The sequence below is a fragment of the Pinus tabuliformis genome, chromosome 2_1 (assembly GCF_031772625.1).
Source record: "Pinus tabuliformis cultivar Carrire ecotype Pingquan chromosome 2_1, CPIR1, whole genome shotgun sequence".
Classification (NCBI taxonomy): domain Eukaryota; kingdom Viridiplantae; phylum Streptophyta; class Pinopsida; order Pinales; family Pinaceae; genus Pinus; species Pinus tabuliformis.
This window is the reverse complement of record NC_142299.1, coordinates 992,748,489-992,758,940: the sequence shown is the minus strand read 5'-3', so window position 1 is coordinate 992,758,940 and position 10,452 is coordinate 992,748,489.

Genomic DNA, 10,452 nt, shown 5'->3' with positions numbered 1-10,452 from the left:
AAGGGATTTCTTCCTGGAAGTGACAGACGAATTTGGTATCACGAAGTTGATCTGAGGCCTCGCGGCCTACCCCAATGAAAACAAGTGTTGTGAAGCTAAGCAAGACCAACGACTGTCTTTTTTCTCAGATAGTAAGGAGGCTAGCATGGTATTTTTCCCGTGGTTCAAGCGCTAGTCGGTAACCTCAAGCATGGATTGAGCACAACCCACTTACAACCGCAATATACAAATCAAAAGTATTGTTGGAAAATAATATTCATAAGTGATATATCAGTCTATGGATACCCCATTCATGAGGTTGTGCGCAAGATCAGAAAAAATGCCATCAAAGCGCTAACCATAAACCTCAATCGCTTATCAGATTCACATGAGGAACTTGGACGCGGCCACAATAAGTAGTAATTAGATAGTTTATTAATTAATTTTTTAATTTCTAGGATTCAATAAACTAGTGTGGAATTACAGTTGGAATGTGGTGAACTCGAGAGGATATCTATTGTTTCAATATCATTGGGGAATTACACCATTGTTGAAGATTGTTTTTTTATACTCATGCTTCACCAGTGAAATCCATTGTCATATGTATTCTGCTGTTAATTGTTTTGATAAATCCTAGACAAAACATTATCTGATTCTTTATATCCATGCACACATATTGTTCATGAATGTGTATTATTGTAACGATTTACTGAAGAAAAATAAAACATAAGGGAAAAATTGTTCCCAATGGTATCAGAGTTGTGCATCCTATCAACCCTATGGTATCAGAGTTGTGCATCCTATCAACTTAACGGATTTCGATGAAATCTAATTTATTGGTAAGTGATCAGCACTCATTCAAATCAGAACAATGAGTTCTCCCAAAGTAGTCATGAAGGATTGGAAGGACTTTTTGTCTATGCCCATCACTGATCTTCATAGGTATCCAGTCATAAAACAAGTGCTTGAGGGAGAGAAGGTGCACCCAGGTCAGTGTACATGGATATACCCTCTTGTAAGTAAAAGACATCAACCTCTTGAACCTAATAATAAGAGTGAGCAACAACAAGCAACATAAGGAAATGGAACGATTTTTGAGCTAGTTGCCATAAAAAAGATCAGGTTTTGGAAAAGCTGATGAAAATGTGTTCAACAGGACAAATGAATGTATTTGTGTTGATATTGGATTTATTGAAAAGAAAAATGCTCAGATATGAAAGTTAGAAATGAGGAATGTGATAAACTTAGAGAGGATGTTGACAGACATGATGCAATGGAAGGGGAGAATTTCATGTCAACGTATGATGAAATGAACACAAAGTTTGACAAGAATGTTCCAAATGAGAGAGTATTTTAGGAAACTCATAATAGGAGCTCTAGTCATCATCCAGTGGGACATATGGAAATGACTAAAAATGGTAACAAACAATTGAATGAGCATGAACTACACTTCGAGGAAAGAAAGGGTGGAGTGGTTGAAGATGGTAGCAAGTTTTCATGACAAGGAAATGATTTGGTGTTGTAGGATAATTCTAAGCAAGCGAAGATAGAGGAGGAATTATTTTGGAGGGCGATGCCAAAAATAGGCAACATTGCATCTCAGCCTCTCAATACATTGTTAAAATTCAAGAGCACGCAGCAGGTCATCATAGATCAATTTTTGGAGAGTATCGACACAAGAGAAGGTGTTCACAATCTCTTGCAAAAGATGTTGAAAGGGACTTGCACAGCAAACAAGGTCATTGCACATGACCTATAAAAGATCAAAGTGAGGGGCAACACAGAAAAGATCATTCGCCAACACCTTTGAAAGATACTAACGAAGGGAGAAGCATACTACATGAGGTTTTTCTCCATCTCCTTCCTTCAAAATATATTGAAAGAGAGAGGCATCATAGGAGGATGGACCTCGAGTCTAATAGGGTTGAAAAGGATTCAAAATTCCACACTAGATCAATCTCTAGGTGTTAGAGAAACATTGGATTCCAAATAAGCTGGAATTGAAGATGATGTTGGAAAGAAGTGCAAGAATGGCCAGTACAATAACTATGACAACGAGAGACACCGAGAAAGGAAACATTCTATGTCTTGTGACATTAACTAAGACATGCCATCATATAGAAACAGATATCCTGATATTTTGAGGGACAAGTATCATGGCAAGGGAAAATATCGTCCTCGAGAAAGTTATAGAGACAAAATTTAGAATATAAAATGGTCAAGATCTCGAGAAAGGAGGGAGCGCCATTCTCATTCACAAGATACAACCTAGGTTCATGATGATTGAGGAAGGAGATCAAAATCTCATGAGAGAGAGATGAGGTACTGTAGAGACAATCGTGATCATAGTGCACGACCCAGACACTCTATTCCTAGTGATGTCTCAAGAGGTGGTTGAATTAAATATTGTGGTGAACACTTGTATGGCAGACATCATAGATATGAGCATCAAAGAGAATCAGACGGAGATAGACCGAGAGACAGAAAGTTAGAAAGAGAACGAGCTTTGAAAGGGTATGAACCAACTGTTGTAACATACCATCATTGTCATAGAAATCACCATAAACAAACCAAACCAGAGCATGACAAATCTCATGATGTACGGTGATGATGAAAGTAGGGGAAGAAGAATACAAGGTAGAGGAATAAATATTTTCAATCATGGTATGTTTAACACTTACCTACCTTTCTTTTCAAAATAAGGGAAGATAAGCATAGCTTGCACGTTATTTTCCTACATGATTGGAAAAGGCAATGACCCACAGACCTACACCTATAACCCATTGCTAAGTGGTTTTATTAATAAAGGCTATTATGGGCTTGAGAAGACTGGCAAAACATAAACGGTATGTGTAGTGCTAGAAGCAATGTTAAGGAAGGGTGGATATGTAGACTTTGGGATTGGACATGCAGACCCCAACCTAACACCTACTAAAGGGTTGGTAAATATTATGTGTAGAATAGATGCACCAAGAATTGGAGTTGTTAGCAATGTCATGGATGCTGAGAAACTGTCACTATGTGGGAGGGAAGTATCCAGATTGGTACTAATCACAATAGTGAGAAGAATGAAATCTAGGATATCTTAGCTTGGCTTTCAATTATTTCTCATGAGAATAAAGATAAAAGGATTGGTGAAAGATTGGAATTTTTCAGGGAGGTTGCTAAAGAACATTGGGAAACCTATGGTCTACATGGTTATAACGAGCATTAATTTCAAGGAGCCATCAAAATGGATGAACATCTACCTAATTTTATTTCTAATATCAAAGAAGGAGAACAAAGTTAGCAGTGATATACTTGTCATTTCTTGAGGATGAGAAATGTCGGGAAGGGGGATTGTAATGTTCCCAAGAGATTAATGGCCTGAGAGACGAAGTAGCCTATCGATCCCTGAAGGCTATAATCCTTCATAAAGGGGAAAACCTCAAAATACCTAATGTATGGGATGCTGAGGGAAAGCTTTGGGGAATTTGGGAAAAAATCCCAATGTTAGGGTTTGTTGTGAACCCCACTCAATTAAGGAGAAAAATCCCCTGGGGAAATCTATTAATACAAAAGGGTTAAATTCATTTGGAGCATCAACACATTGAAATTGAATTGTCTCTGTTTTCTTGAGCCTAAGGCTCTGATGGTTTTACGACCCCTTTTCCCACCTAGTGGCTCAGAATTTCTAAGGCACCAAAATCAAGTTATGAGCATACATGTTTATATTTGGCCAGCAAAGGGATTTCCACGTGGAAGTGACAGATGGATTTAGATTCATGAGGTTGATTTGAGGCCATGAAGCCTACCACAGTGAAAACGAGCGTTGTGAAGCCAAGCAAGACTAGTGCGTGTTTTTTGTCTTGGGAGGTGAGGAGGCTAGCGTGGTATTACTATTTTTCCCTGGATAGCGAGATGGTTCAAGCGTTGGGTAGTATCATGGGCAAATAATATCTGTGAGCGATATATCTGTCCATAATCGCATGAGGGAACTCGAATGCAACCACGAAAAGTAGTAATTAGACAGTATCAATGTTAAAATTGGCAACTAGGGCCAAACTCCATGTGGGTTATCTTACTTATGGCAGCTGATATTTTTATTGGATCCCTCTCATTGAGAGGTGTAGGATTGATCTAAAGATCATCCGATTCCGATAAGTATTCATGGAGTTATGAATTTATTTGTGTTATAAGACATATTGTCAAGTCGGCCAGCATCTTATGTAGGCTCAGAAGCCCAATAGTCACGTCTATTCATCACCTACGTTTTAGTATAAATAGAAGAGGACTTGAAGTCATTTTGACACACTCTTCATGTGATCTCCTCCTCACCACGTCTTGGGTTTTTGGTGAAGGAGAGACACACAAGAAGATACGTTGGGCCCAGTGGATGATGCCCTAGCTTATACGCTGTAATGGAGACACCTAGCCGCAGTAAGGGAAGGAACACAACATGGATGAAAATACTTGTATATACGCAGCAATATATATACGTTGTCATGCACAGCATAGAAACCTTACCACGCAGTCATATAAGCAACAATATATACGCTGTCATGAAAACACTTCTCACGCAGTTCATGAAGACATAACGTGATGCCCTAATCTGCTTCAGTCATAATCGCAGTCTAGCATGGTAATGGAGACGCAGTAAGTAATAAAGGCCGCAGTGATGCCCTAGCTGCAGTGGCCACAGTGAGGAAGACACCTAGCTGCACTAGCCGCAGTGAGGAAGACATAACCGCAGTAGCCGCAGTGAGGAAGACATAACCGTAGTAGCTGATTTCATACACAGTCATGGTGACAGTTAATACGTTGTTCATGTGATACCTTTATTCGTTGTATACGCAGTCATAACCGTAGTCAAGCATAAACTTGGCATAATGGTGAGACACAGTATCAATGATGAACAGTCTCGGCCTAGATGGAAGATAAGATCACACGTTGGATCTACTTCATAAGCAATCAATGTATATGTGATACATTGAACTTAGAACCCTTACTGTTCTCCCTGTCTCGGATTAATGGAGATCACAATGATCCTTAAGGTACAACCTCAGTCTCGATATATATATTTTGGAAATTGATAGAAGTCTGGGCACAATGAGAAGCAGTGACAAAGGTTTCAAGCAATGTCAGTGCTGCTGTAGTAATGATAGTGATAGTTACATTCTCAACATAATGGAAGAAGCTGTGTCAAGAATGATCAGTGACAAAGTCATGATCTAGTTCTTGTAAAATCATGATCTCGTTGAAGATGCAGAGATTACCTCTGTGGTAATTTCAAGGGACAGTCATGGTGCAACAACGATGTTATTAATGATGGTAGCAGTACTGAAGATATCAGTGATGCAGTAGTACAACAGTGATGATGGATGTTGTAGGATGAGTACATCATAACAGTCATTGAGTGCAGATCCATGACAAAGAGTAGCTCAATAACTGGAGCAGCTCAGTGACAAGAGCAGCAACATAAAGTGCAAGGTACTGCATGGTGCTACACGATAAGGTGCAACAAGTAGACGAGATGTAGCACTATGATAGGTGAACACGTCACCTTAGAGAATCAGTTGAAGTAATATGTCTTCAACTGATCTCATGCCGATATCAAAAGTCAAAGTGTTGACTTCTATTGTAATTGTACTATCTCTCTCACTTTCTCTGCTGAACTTTGAAGAACATAAAAGAAGAATTGATCAAGGGTTTCCCCACATTGGGGTTTGTCCCTGGCTAGCGCCACATCTTGTGTCCTCTTGTCTTGGCTTGTCTTCTGCGATTTATATTTATGTTCTATCTGCAATTTACTTTAATGCTAATGAGATTGCTAATTGGGAAAAGATACCGTAAAAATTAAATAAATTGCTCTAGCATAGAACATACCAAAAACTTAACAATCAATTAATTTATTAATTTCCAGGATTAAATAAACTAGTGTGAAGTTACCATTGGAACGTGGTGAACTCAAGAGTATATTTATTGTTTCAGTATCACTGGGGAATTACACCAATGTTTAAGATTGTTTTTTATAATGTTGCTTTACCAGTGAAAGTCGTTATCATTTGTATTTTCTTGTTGATTGTTCTAATAAACCCTAGCCAAAACATTATATGATTCTTCATATCCATGCACACATTGTTTATGAATGTGTATTATTATAACAATTTATTGAAGAAAAATGAAACCTAAGGGAAAAATTTACCTAGAACAAGAACTAGATTTTGTGTCATTATGCTCATCTAGAATGCAATGGCTTAGTTATTCAAATATTCCATTGCTTCCTCACCAACATTAGAGAACATCATCCAAACATTGTTAAACCTATCGTGCAAAATATTGTCTTAAATTTTAGGTGAAGAAGATGTCAATTGAAAGTAGCTACTGTCAAAATTGTTGGCTATTTGGAGGAAGGAACAGGTTGTTTTTCCTATTGCTCATGAATTCTCAAAAATATTGGTTGAGAAAAACATAAAAAGGCTCAAAAAGCGGCTTACTGCAAAAGAACTAAATTCAATGGGGTTGCAAGTCACAAGATATTCAAACAAGGGTAAGAACCAAATAAGAAGGAAGCAAAATTGTTCGTCATGGATATTCGATCACTTTGGCGAGGATATATTGCAGCCAAATGTTGTTGAGGACAAAAGAGCAGATGTGGCAATGGAGCATGGAAACAATGCCTTAGTTCCATAAGATAACTTGTTAGTTGAGGGAGAATTGGTAGAAGAACAAAGAGTTGGTGAAGCACATTCATCGACATTTATAGATGCTAGAACATAGGAGGATGACAAGAGCATTGACACACAAGATTTGATAAGTGAGTCTCTTATGATGGTCACGTGTGAAAAATATCGAGATTTGTAGGGACTTGAAGAGGTATAGTTTGCATGGAAAGAATCATAAATCACCTCTTCTAGAGAACTCATTAAAGGCTCAAATAGCAATATTGGACAAGATGTACATCATGGCTACATGGATTTTAGCTGCTAGTCACCAAGAGCATACTCAAGAAAAAATTAATAATCTTGCAGAATGCCTCTTAGCAACAAAGGAAAAGTCCTGGATGATAAAAGGCACAATATTAAAGAAGGAAAGTGAGCTTGAGGTGTGTGGAATCAAGTGTGCTTGGACATCTGCCAAGCTTTCTAGTATTGAGGAGCAATTAAAATTCCTAATAGGGCAGCAACAAAAACATGCCCTTGAGTTGCATTTAGAAATAAATACATAGATAAGGCATGCAATACCTTGAATCCACATTTGCATATGAGTAGGTATGTGATTATTGAACAACCTTGCACAGTATTGTTCAACCCACATATAGAGAGGGTGATGACACATAAGCAAGGGATGGAGATTTGGTATAAGGTGTTTCCTTCTATAGAAAAAAGAGACGAGTCTTGTAGGTCTCTTGGGTATTTCTACAAGATGGCTATCTTGTAGGGAGGCAACAAAAGCATGGTGAATTTCTTTAAGAGTTTCCTAGGAGAGACATTCTTTGGGAGATCATGGACTCCAAAAATATTATTGGTGCAATTGGCATATCCTATGTTAGAGATCCATGGCAGTTAAACTGGAGGGAGATAATTAGTTGGTACCCTACCAAATGAAGGATTTATGGGAGGAAATTTCCAACCAAGATTATAACACAGCTAGAGCTTCATATTCTGCAGTGGGACCCAAGTGGGTCATCCCATCATATGGTCGAGCTTGGTCACCCTATTTGGCAATGGGATCCAAGTGGATAATCCCGCCATATGGCCAGGCCTAACCAAGCAAGGGAGCACAACTGGGAGGAAGAAGTCAGAAAAATGGAAGAAACCATTCTCGTGGAACTAACAACACATTATCTTGTTGGTTGGATATCATATTCTTTTGGGAAATACTCCAAGAGCGGGTTTTCCAGGTGGTAAGATCTTTTTCAAGTACTAATGGGTTTGTGAAATGAATGCAATAGCACAAGAACCCAACTTTCGAATAACATATTTCTAGTCTACTCTTATGTCATATTGGAGCAGCGGAAGCTTCAGGGAAGTATGACTTTGTTAACAGGCTTACTAAGGGTGCATGACCATGATGAAGAGTTTAGTAACACTGAGACAACGAATTTGTTGCTATTGGATAAAATTGTCATTGATGTCAATAAGTTGTATAATCGTAAATGCATTGTTGAAGTTAGCCCTAGGTATATGAAGGACAATAATTGAAACTCTAAGTGCATGAATGAAACCTTAGGAGAAATTAATCCTAGATGCCAAATGGAAAAGCCCTTGTTGAAGGATGCCCTAATATTCCCTAGATAAAGAATGATAAAACCCAAAGTGTATGTATGGATGAAATCTTAGATGCATATGCCAAATGCATGAATAAAACCCTAAGTGTATGAAGAAGAGCTAAAACATAAAAATGTATGAATCCCTAGATGTATATGATAGATATATGGATGAAGAGGAACTAAGCATGAATATTGAAGCCCTAGCAAACATGAACAAATTCTTATCACCCAAAAAATGGTCACCTAGCCATTTCTTACTAGGTGGATCAAAATACACCTTGTACAATTAATTTTACAATGGTAAACCCACTTTCACCATAGGAAATAATTTAGTAAACCCTTTTTCCTAAATTATTTCTTATTAAAATTTAAAAACAACATGAGAATAATTGAATAAATCATTATTTTTTTAATTTTCTCTAGAAATAATTATTAGATCATTATTTGATAATTATTTCTTAATTAATTTCGACTTAATCACCTTGCAATATTTAAATAAATCATTATTTATTTTCTGACTTCAGGGTTTTGTGATCCATATTACATTAAGAAGAGTCTTTTCGGTAGAAATCACATAGGAGAAAAATTTTGCCCACACATTTCGAACCAGCGAATGTGGTTCATCATCAGGACCAGATGAAGATGCAGATCATGGCAGGCTTAAATAGAGGGCTTAATAGTTGACAAAAATTTTCTCCTATGTGATTTCTACTAAAAAGACTCTTCTTAACATTATTTATTTATTATTCCTTATTATTCCATATGTTCCTTATGAGATCATTATTAAACCACTATTTAATAGTTAATTCTTTCTTAATTCTCACAAAGTGATTAATAAATCATTTTTATTTGTTAATTACTTCAACCACTTTCTAAATAAAGATATTTGACCATTTTGAATATCTTTTCCCTCTCCAAAAAATATAATAAAGTATTCCCAATGACTAGATTTTGATTTGGTTAATAATATTTTATTATTTTTCGATTCCTAATTTAGCTCAATACTTTGTTATAAATAATAGGGTTTTCTGAGCTTGGAGTATGCCCTAAAACTGCTTCTTCTTAGCTAAGAGCTCGTCTTCCTCGGACGTAAGGAAACAGGGTAACGGGCCAAGACCTTGAGGCATATGGCAGGAATGAAAGCCTGCCCCCTTACGGACCACTAACAAGTTATTCCAGGTGGCTTGGTTTTCCTTGAATAACGGTGATGAGTCAGTCTGCATTCGTGGATAACAACTAGATATGGATGTCCTCACTGCTGGTTTGACAACTGAGTTATGATAGATTTTTCCCATCTATGAAAAAAATATAAGGGTTTTCCATTCAGTCTTCACCTTGATTATTTTCATCGTCACCACTATCATCTCATAACATTTGAAATCTCACTTGTGTTCAAGCTAATTTTTTTTTTTTTTTTCCATTGCAAGTTGAGAGGGAGAAACAGATCATTGAAGCACAAGGACATCAAAAGGACCCATCCCACGGAGGGGGATCTATAGACCCAAGTTTATAAATTCTCCTCACCAGGTGTTTCATTTACATTAATAAAATTTGCTTATTTATATGATCCATTGGGTTGCTACACTTTCATTTTTGTTGGTATATGTTTTGGGTTGAGTATGATCTTTTGCTGCAAGGTTTTTCTTTGTTTTTCATTGCATAGCTTAGGCATAAATGATGCAGGAGCATTCAGCTCAACAGTTTCATTATATTCTAGTTAACTTAGGGGGTCTTGTGTTTTCAAGGAAGTTGGATTCCTATGTATCAAATTAATGTAGTTATTAATGTTTTGAGTGATTAGAATAGGAATTAATTAGATATTGTGAAGATATTTGTAAATGCTCTCGAATGTAGGAGAACATGAGTGATGATGAGTGATTAGTGGGGATTGAAAGATTTGGAAATCAATTGTAAGTCTTAGATTAGGAACTGGTTTCGTTATTTTGGGGATTAAAGAGGATTCTTAGGGATTACTTGAGTCAAAAGTGGACTTAGAGGATATTCAAGATCTAGTTCAGCAGATTAAGGATCTAAACTAGAATTGGTTAACGAAACCTTTTGTATAAATGTAAGCCTAAAAGGCATAGAGTTAGTCAGTCAAGCAGTTAGTCAGTCAGTCAATAGTCAGTTAGTCAGTTAAGCCTACGGGCAGGAAAGGAAAGGCCACTGATATTGAAGATCAGGCCGAGAAAGAAATTCCTATGTAAATGTTTGTTTATTAA